General features: G+C 44.3%; 1 long non-coding RNA gene across 1 annotated transcript; it reads right to left on the reverse strand.

The window, feature by feature from the left end:
- Positions 1–1,719: 1,719 nt before the first annotated feature.
- Positions 1,720–2,535, reverse strand: LOC143528362 (uncharacterized). Its single transcript, XR_013134439.1, has 3 exons — positions 2,314–2,535; positions 2,182–2,234; positions 1,720–1,837 (listed from the first exon to the last, which is right to left on the reverse strand). It is a non-coding gene; the product is annotated as an uncharacterized LOC143528362 (long non-coding RNA).
- Between the last annotated feature and the right edge of the window lie 7,807 nt (positions 2,536–10,342).

Genomic DNA, 10,342 nt, shown 5'->3' on the forward strand with positions numbered 1-10,342 from the left:
AACCCATTAAAGGATGAAAGAAATCAATAAACACCCCATCGAGTCACTTAACTGTCCATAGTATTGTTATGTTAACTGTGGTGTTAGCAGGAGCGTGTCTACATTAACGGCATGTGTACGTCTAACCAAGTGAACACACTTGAAAACGCTGTGCGCATGTGCCCATGTTCAGCGTAATCCCGCTAATGACTAATGAGCAGTGGGGCACAATCATGTTGGCCACATGCTGAGAGCAACCAATAAAAAATAAGAGATTTACATATGTCTACGTCAACACTTTTAGTGAACGTTGTTTACAGCATCGGCGTTGCTAAGCAGCTAACCTAGCCATAGCCAGTACAGTTAAGATTCCCACGTGTTGCCAAGAAAACATTATGAATCAAGCCGACAATTTAAGAAATGTTAGATTTAGTACCTTGCCAATGGAACAAAATTGGAGATTGTTTTTCCTCCATCAGGGTTGTAATGTTAGCTGGTGTTTTGGATCAGGGTTGTGAGCCACTCTGGACGATTTACCCAGTGCTAACAAACAGAAATATAATCCCATTCGCCATAACTTTGTTTTGGATGATTTATTCCTCAATTATTGCTTCATGTATATTGCTGTTGTGGTCTGGCGCCCAAACAGGGCCGTAACAGTTGTACGAGATCCAAATTGTGTTATTTGCGATGTTACTCATTACGCCTGCTGATTCCTTCTGTAGCCTATGTGAATGTTTGGGTTAGGGTTAGTAAATGTGTGCATGTGGGACTTTAGTGGTGAGGTGCATTTGTAATTGGATTCATTGTGTAAGCAGGTTTGTGTGTAGTTTCACCAAAGAGTCAGATACTGCCCAGAGTTTACTGTGGCCCACAGGCTTTCAGTGCCAGAGACGCCCCTGGTTAGATGTATTGTGTCACTGTTCGGCTGTAACTCTGTCTGGTGTTTTTGTGTGATGAGTGCTTCCTCTGAGGAACAGCAGGCTGGCCTGAGTTTGGCCAATGGGTATATGACAGGGGCTGTAGAATAGTGAAAAAGGCTATTTTCTCAAATTAATACCAAGCGATCTCATTAAATAGCTGCATAATTATGTTTAAGTGTGTAGTTTTGCAGACTGAGAAACGTACAGATAAGAGGTCTCTGTTTAATGGACAGTTATAGCAGGGTGAGCTGGCTAGAATGAGTTGTGAAACCAAACTGCAAAAAATACAAAACAATGTACGGTGTATCTATATACTTCATAGAATCTGGAGAAAAATTTATTATTCTTACATTAGGTATATATTAGTTTACATTTGCATATATTAGTATACAGTAGTCTTGCTTTAAAGAGTCTCTATTCTGTTGGGCTGCATAAGGCCAAGGGTTGTAAAACAACAGACACCCTCTATCTGAATGCCAGAGTAAACTAGTAATATGTGAGCAAATCTCATCAGATTGAACCAATAATTGTGCTTCCACCTTGTGGCCGTAAACGGCATTGCAGTTAGTGGTCATCCACGTTGAATATTCACTGTGATTGTAGAAATCTAATAGTGCACTCCGTCATGCAAATTTGCATTTACATCCGTACTTGTAACGCTCACCGCGTCACACGGCGAAAACTATGATAAGCTTTGGACTACGCCACCCTCAACTAGAGGGAAAATCAATAACGTCTCACCCGCGCTAGATTACTGCCAGCGAAAATAAAATTGTTGGACTGCAGAGACTGATATGCAGATCATTTATTGCACAACATAAAATACAATACATTCTTTTTATTTAAAAAGAAGCACCGTGCGGTACAGCCACAAGCTTTTAGGAGCAGCTACCCAACACGTTACCTCACTTCCACCAGCGGGGGTTGGCGCGCACCTAAAAGAATAAACCAAACAAACAACTCAATAAACAAAAACCACACCACACGTCTGCGTGAAACGATCCAAATAAACCCAAATATGTAGGTGCCGCAAACACCTCGCTCGCTCCGCTCCCACCGTTCCCAACAGTACCGCCGGGCTAAAAAATAAACATCAATAATAAATCACATTCCATAAAATACGTCTGACGCTGAAAGACTACAATCCCTAAAAGACAATTAAAGGGGAGAAAACAGTGGCCGAGCTCCAACGCGCACTCTGATGGCTCCTGTAAAACAACGCACTTTAACTAGGACGAACATCATTTAAACATTGTCTGCGCTCAAAGCTCGGCCCTACCGTGCAATCGCTGGAATAACTCGAATCGCCTGGTACTTGGCCACCTCAGCGACCTACAGCACGCGAACAAACGAAGCAAATTAATTTGTTCCACCAATGACATGGAATGTATCCCATCATCATCCTACTTACCGCTCGTATGCCGCTCACAACACACCCAGTCAAGCTTCTAAAAGCCCCAAACAATCTCAAACTCTGTGAGAATGGGTAGAAACTTTTGCATCCCAGAAACTCCGTGAGAATGGGTAAAAACTCTTGCAACCCAGAAACTCAGTGAGAATGGGTAAAAACTCTTGCAACCCAGAAACTCCGTGAGAATGGGTAAAAACTCTTGCAACCCAGACCCGAGCGCGTCTCTCGTCCCGTCAAATCAATCAGCTTCCCGGCTAACGAGAACAAACGAGAGTTTAAATACCCTTCGTGATGTGCACTAATTCAATATGGGCGGTGCCCCTAATTAAAAAGGGCTGTATCTTCAGGCACACTCTGTAATGGAGTCTTCCCGTTACATTCTGTTGAACTTGCATAAAAATTCCCTGAACTAGGCACAGATGCTGCTCGCTCCCTTCATTCAGGACTGCTGAGGTCAGTGGGTCAGTTCCACCCAGGTAGCCACCTCACAAACCATGGCAAGCAACAAGGGACCCCTGGTACTCCATGTCTCCTACAGGTGTCTGTAGTATCAGACCCCTGGTCCTGTATGTCTCCTACAGGTCTCTGTAGTATCAGACCCTTGGTCCTCTATGTCTCCTACAGGCCTCTGTAGTATCAGACCCCTGGTCCTATATGTCTCCTACAGGCCTCTGTAGTATCAGACCCCTGGTCCTATATGTCTTCTACAGGTGTCTGTAGTATCAGACCCCTGGTCCTGTACGTCTCCTAAAGGTGTCTGGAGTATCAGACCCCTGGTCCTGTATATCTCCTACAGTTGTCTGTAGTATCAGACCCCTGGTCCTATATGTCTCCTACAGGTGACTGTAGTATCAGACCCCTGGTCCTCTATGTCTCCTACAAGTGTCTGTAGTATCAGACCCCTGGTCCTGTATATCTCCTACAGGTGTCTGTAGTATCAGACCCCTGGTCCTGTACATCTCTTACAGGTGTCTGTAGTATCAGACCCCTGGTCCTATATGTCTCCTACAGGCCTCTGTAGTATCAGACCCCTGATCCTGTATGTCCCCTACAGATGTCTATAAGGCCTCCTTTTCATGCAAATGGGGCTGTTAAAACCATATAAGAATCACACATTCCATATACATTATTAAAAAAGAAATATGTTACAGAATTAGCATGTTTATTATAATAAAATGGTTCATTATTTTTAACTTCTTCATAAAAAACCTAAGCAATGAAAGATAACTTGTCCATTATCACCCAGCAAACACAGAACAGCCTGAAACAAGGAAACGTCTAAATGTGATGGGGAGTGATGTTCCTCAAATCCTTCCTGCTGCTGATCTAGCAATGTGCTGAGAGTTGCTGACTGTGTGGAGAGTGAAGGTACCTGAGGGTAATCTGAAGGTAATCTGGAGTTAATCTGGAGGTTATCTGAAGGTAATTTGAAAGTAATCTGAAGGTAATTTGAAGGCGATATGAAGGTAATTTGATGGTAATCTGGAGATAATCTGAAGGTAATTTGAAGGTAATCTGAACGTAATCTGAAGGTAATTTAATGGTAATTTGAACATAGTACATTAGTTGTGGTGCTGGTGCTGTTTCTCCTGACTCATATATCTTAATCAGAGTTTCTGTTCGATTAGTAATAATGACAGGGCCGTTCCTCTCAAGCTCTCCAGCAAGGTCCCTGCTGAACATCTTCATGTTTATATTCATATAACATTCATAGTGTTGTTTGTGTGGTTATGAGCACAATGTGAGGCTTTCATCTTTCACTTGATGACCTCGAATGCCTGCTTGAAAAATTTGTTTTCCTTTTCTACATCTTTCTTTCTATGACTGTCTGTCTCTTTCTTCCACCTCTCTCTCTCCCTCTCTATCTCTCTCACTCTATCCCTCTCTCTCCCTCTTCCTCTCTCTCCCTCTCTCTCTCTCTCTCTCTCTGGTTTTCAAAGGGTCTGAAAGTTACTGATGCAGTTCCTTTATATTGTGTGCCTCTCTCAGTCATCCATCTACTGGACACAGTGAGGTACTGCGGCTCAGTGTTTTAAACCACTGAGCCTAATTACTGATAATTTCTGCTGTTAGTGTGTGATGAAGGTGTCAAGGTGACCAGAGACAATGGACTACACATGTTGTCACAAAGGAGCTTTACAAGCGCATGGGTCAAGATCTCTAATGAGCAAGACAGCGGTGACAGTGGCAAGAAAAAACTCCCTAGATGGAATTAAGAAGAAACCTCGGGAGGACCAAGACTCAAAAGGGAACCCATCCTCCATTGGGCGGCCCAGCTAATAGAAGTCCATATTTATAGTTCTAGTATAGTTCTATAGTTCTAGTTATAGTTCTAATTCCAGGCCGAGCAGTCACTGTCCCTCCAATGTCCCTTGTATTTCGCGATCGATCGCCAGTAGAGGGCGACATAGATATGGATCGGAGGTAAATAAACTAGATTTTTTTTTCTCGCCGTGTGAAATCGGAAGTGTGGCGTGTGAGCGTGTGAAGACGGTCAAATGCGTGTGTCACACGCTCAATGCGTGAGACTTGAGAGCCCTGCGTGGAGGTGACCACAGTCATGAGGGTCACTGAGACATTGCTTTACACCCAAGTCATTATTACAACTAGAGTGAACGCATGACATGGTTAGATGACAGTATCAACATCTCAGATTAGCAGAATGACTGGGCCCCCCGAGCTCCACACCTTCACATGAAGAATATTTACAAATATTTAAGGTTTGATTAAATAGGTGAGTCATAAATCTAGATTTAAAGATTGGAACTGTGTCAGAGTCTCGGATTAGAGCTGGAAGACTCCATTACTGAGGGGCTTTAAAGGCTTTAAAGACAACACTGTGGTTGACTACACTGTGGATGATTAAACTGGATGACTACACTGTGGATGACTACAGTGTGGATGACGACAGTGTGATGGTCACACTATGATTGACCTCTCTGTGGCTGAATACGTTGTAGTTGGCTGTACTGCGACTGATTTGCTACACTGTGGTTTACCAGAGCTGACTACACTGTGGTTGACAACAGCTGACTACACTATGGTGGCTACAGTGTTGGCCTACACTGTGGAAAGGCCTGCCTGCTAATTGTAACCCTATAGAGTTGGGAGGGAGCTGTGACTGTGAGCTGTGGCTGCCACAGCCTGGCCTTAACCTGAATAAGCAAAAAGGTTGTTCCTTTAGAAGAGATGCATGATGGATAAAAATGTGTTTTCACTTTTATGAGGACCAAAGGTCCCCACAGAGATAAAAATACTGATGTCTTCCACACACATAAACACACATTACAAACCATAAACATACCTAAACAGCTAACACACACAAGCACACATCACACACACATACAAAATACATGTGAACAGATACACACAGAAACACATAAACATGCATGCACACACACACACACACACACACACACACACACACACACACACACACACACACACATACAAACATACATCATACACAGAGAAAAACACATCACACACACAAGCATAGGGGCAGTCATGTCTGGTGGTTAAGGAGCTTGTCTTGTGACCAGAGGGTTGTGGGTTTGATGCCCAGGGCATGACTGAAGTGCTCTTGTGCAAGGTACTTAACCCCAACTGCTCCCTGGGTGCCATGCCAGGGCTGCCCTTCGGGCACGTGGGCACCACAGCCCCCTAGTGATCACAAGTGTGTGTGTGTGTGTACCACAGTCCCCTAGTGATCACTAGTGTGTTCTCGCTGCACAGATGTATAAATGCAGAGGACTAATTTCAATTATGGTGAAAGTTAAATTTAATAAATACAGACACATAAACACACATTCACACACATAACCACACACACATATCCACTCTAGTGAGGACCCTTGCTTCTGACAAGTGTTGGGATTTAAATCTAACATGATTAAAAAGACCAATGAAACTAGCACAGTACTGAGGATAAACACAGCCAAAAATATAATAATGTAAATGAAAATATCTTGAATTTGTAAAATTGTTGACTAAATGTTGAATTATAGATTTATTGAACCTATTTTAAAATGATCACACCTCAAACTCACACCAAGAAAAACATTAAAATCACTGAAAATATTAAAAATGTCTTTGAGTTCATTTGCCATGAAAGGTTACCTTAACTCCTACTGACTTACAACTTCTACTGTCCTAGAACACCTTCTGACCTACAACTACTGACCCAGAACTCATATTCACCTAGCTCTGTTCATTATAACAGTGCACCAATTCTGCCTCTACTCTTCTTCCTCTACTCTGTTCTTCCTCTACTCTGTTCTTCCTCTATTCTGTTCTTCATCTACTCTGTTCTTCCTCTACTCTGTTCTTCATCTACTCTGTTCTTCCTCTATTCTGTTCTTCATCTACTCTGTTCTTCCTCTACTCTGTTCTTCATCTACTCTGTTCTTCCTCTACTCTGTTCTTCCTCTATTCTGTTCTTCCTCTACTCTGTTGTTCCTCTATTCTGTTCTGCCTCTACTCTTCTTCCTCTACTCTTCTTCCTCTACTCTGTTCTTCCTCTACTCTGTTCTTCCTCTATTCTGTTCTTCCTCTACTCTGTTCTTCCTCTACTCTGTTCTTCCTCTACTCTGTTCTTCCTCTATTCTGTTCTTCATCTACTCTGTTCTTCCTCTACTCTGTTCTTCATCTACTCTGTTCTTCCTCTATTCTGTTCTTCATCTACTCTGTTCTTCCTCTACTCTGTTCTTCATCTACTCTGTTCTTCCTCTACTCTGTTCTTCCTCTACTCTGTTCTTCCTCTATTCTGTTCTTCCTCTACTCTGGTCTTCCTCTACTCTGTTCTTCCTCTATTCTGTTCTTCCTCTACTCTGTTCTTCCTCTATTCTGTTCTTCCTCTACTCTTCTTCCTCTACTCTGTTCTTCCTCTACTCTGTTCTTCCTCTATTCTGTTCTTCCTCTACTCTGGTCTTCCTCTACTCTGTTCTTCCTCTACTCTGTTCTTCCTCTATTCTGTTATTAACATTCACAACAAGTCCCTTGTTTTGCTGCTTTCATCTTGTTCCCATGCTTGTTTTCGTCCTCCTATGAGATGTAACCAATTACTGAGGCATCATCAGCATATTTTATAATCAAGGTTGAATCACCATGTGCTTGATAGTCAACCAATATAAGTGGAGAAGAGAGGGACAGTGGATGTAAAGCACCTCTCTGGAGTGTTCACTCAGTACTCATCTCTGGAGTGTTCACTCAGTACTCATCTCTGGAGTGTTCACTCAGTACTCATCTCTGGAGTGTTCACTCAGTACTCATCTCTGGAGTGTTCACTCAGTACTCATCTCTGGAGTGTTCACTCAGTACTCATCTCTGGAGTGTTCACTCAGTACTCATCTCTGGAGTGTTCACTCAGTACTCATTTCTGGAGTGTTCACTCAGTACTCATCTCTGGAGTGTTCACTCAGTACTCATCTCTGGAGTGTTCACTCAGTACTCATCTCTGGAGTGTTCACTCAGTACTCATTTCTGGAGTGTTCACTCAGTACTCATCCATGGAGTGACCCTACAGTCAGTACTCATCCCTGCAGTGGCCCAACAGTCAGTACTCATCCCTGCAGTGGCCCAACAGTCAGTACTCATCCCTTGGGTGGTCTTAACATACTCAGTCCATCCTTGCCCTCTCTCATTCAATCAATCAATCAATCAAAGTTTATTTGTATAGCGCTTTTCACAACACATGTTGTCACAAAGCGCCTTACAGGATTTAAAAGGTTAACAATACTACGGGTCCAGAACCCTAATGAGCAAGCCAAGGGCGACAGTGGCGAGGAAAAACTCCCTAAGATAGTGGGGAATAGGAAGAAACCTCGGGAGAACCAAGACTCAAAAGGGAACCCATCCTCCATTGGGCGGCCCGTTAACACACAGATTACACAAAATACAGACAAATACACAAGTCACACACAAATCACACAATCAGACTAAGTAAAGGTAAAAATGAAAGTTCTGGGTTATGATATTGTCACTGTAAATGTCTGTTGATGAACGCCAGGCTTTCATTCCGTGTCGGAGCAGCGATGCTGGTATTGTAGGCTCCGACTGCAATGTTACTCTCCAGGTGAACCTCGGAGAAAAGATACGAGATGTAGTAAATATGTAACAGATTAATCAAAGGCCAAACTAAACAGATGAGTCTTTAATCGAGTTTTAAACATTGAGACTGTGTCTGAGTCCCGAATAGAGGCAGGAAGATTATTCCACAATTGTGGAGCTTTAAAAGAAAAGGCTCTTCCACCTGCTGTGATCTTTTTGATCCTAGGAACAGTTAATAACCCTGCGTCCTGCGAGCGAAGTGAACGCGCTGGGTTATATTCTATCTTATTTCTTCTCTTTCTCTCACTCTCTCTCTCTTTCTCTCTCCCTTTATCCCTTTCCATCTCTCTCTCTCATTGTCTCTCTTTCCCTCTATCCCTCTCCATCATTCTCTTTCTCTCTTTCTGTGTCTCTCTCTTCATCTCTCTCACCCCACTCTCTCTTTCATTCTCTCTCTTCTTCTCTCTTCCATTGGTTCATTAAATGAAGCCTGTGTCTCTCAGAATAATAATCATATGACATCCTGTCGGCTCTCTTCACAGTGACATCCTCCCAGCCCAGCAGAGACAGACCCCCCACAGCAGAGACAGACCTCCCACAGCAGAGACAGACCCTCCACAGCAGAGACAGACCCTCCATAGCAGAGACAGACCCTCCACAGCAGAGACAGACCCCCCACAGCAGACAGACCCTCCACAGCAGAGATAGACCCCCACAGCAGAGACAGACCCACCACAGCAGACAGACCCTCCACAGCAGACAGACCCACCACAGCAGACAGACCCTCCACAGCAGACAGACCCTCCACAGCAGAGACAGACCCCCACAGTAGAGACAGACCCACCACAGCAGAGACAGACCCCCCCACAGCGGAGACAGACCCCCCACAGCAGACAGACCCTCCACAGCAGAGACAGACCCCCACAGTAGAGACAGACCCACCACAGCAGAGACAGACCCCCCACAGCAGAGACAGACCCCCCCACAGCAGCGACAGACCCCCCACAGCAGACAGACCCTCCACAGCAGAGACAGACCCCCACAGTAGAGACAGACCCACCACAGCAGAGACAGACCCCCCACAGCCGAGACAGACCCTCCAGAGCAGAGACAGACCCCCCACAGCCGAGACAGACCCTCCAGAGCAGAGACAGACCCTCCACAGCAGAGACAGACCCTCCAAAGCAGAGACAGACTCTCCACAGCAGATACAGACCCTCCACAACGGAGACAAACCCTCCACAGCAGAGACAGACCCTCCACAGTGGAGACAGACCCCCCACAGCAGAGACAGACCCTCCACAGCAGAGACAGACCCCCCACAGCAGAAACAGACCCCCCACAGCAGAAACAGACCCTCCACAGCAGAGACAGGCCCTCCACAGCAGAGACAGACCACCCACAGCAGATACAGACCCTCCACAGCACAGTACATATAAAATTCATATAAATATTCCTTCAAGCTCAGGTCCTTTACCAGAGGTCTGGGAGCTTGAGGGTTCATGCAGTATCTTAGCTGTTGGGTAGAGATTTCTGATGTCGTTCCCATGACTACACTCTTCTGGAAGGAGATCTCAAATGTTATTCCTGGGATCTATTACCATGAGAACCACTGTTCCTTCACCTTCCACGTCTTTTCCAGCTCTTCTTTCACTTCTTGATATTTTCTGAGATTCTCGTATTCCTTGTGCCCGTTTTTGCTATCACAGAGAATCACATCTATCACTACAGATCTCCATCAGTACGGAACTACATCACCACAGCCCCTCCTCCATCAGTACTGAACTACATCACCACAGCCCCTTCTCCATCAGTACTGAACTACATCACCACAGTTGTGATTTGCCCATCACAACTATCACTACATCTATCTCTACATCTGTCACTACATCTATCACTACATCCATCATTACATCCATCACTACATCTATCACTACATCTATCCCCACATCTATCTCTACATCTATCACTACATTCATCA

This window comes from Brachyhypopomus gauderio, chromosome 12 (assembly GCF_052324685.1).
Source record: "Brachyhypopomus gauderio isolate BG-103 chromosome 12, BGAUD_0.2, whole genome shotgun sequence".
NCBI classification, from domain to species: Eukaryota; Metazoa; Chordata; class Actinopteri; order Gymnotiformes; family Hypopomidae; genus Brachyhypopomus; species Brachyhypopomus gauderio.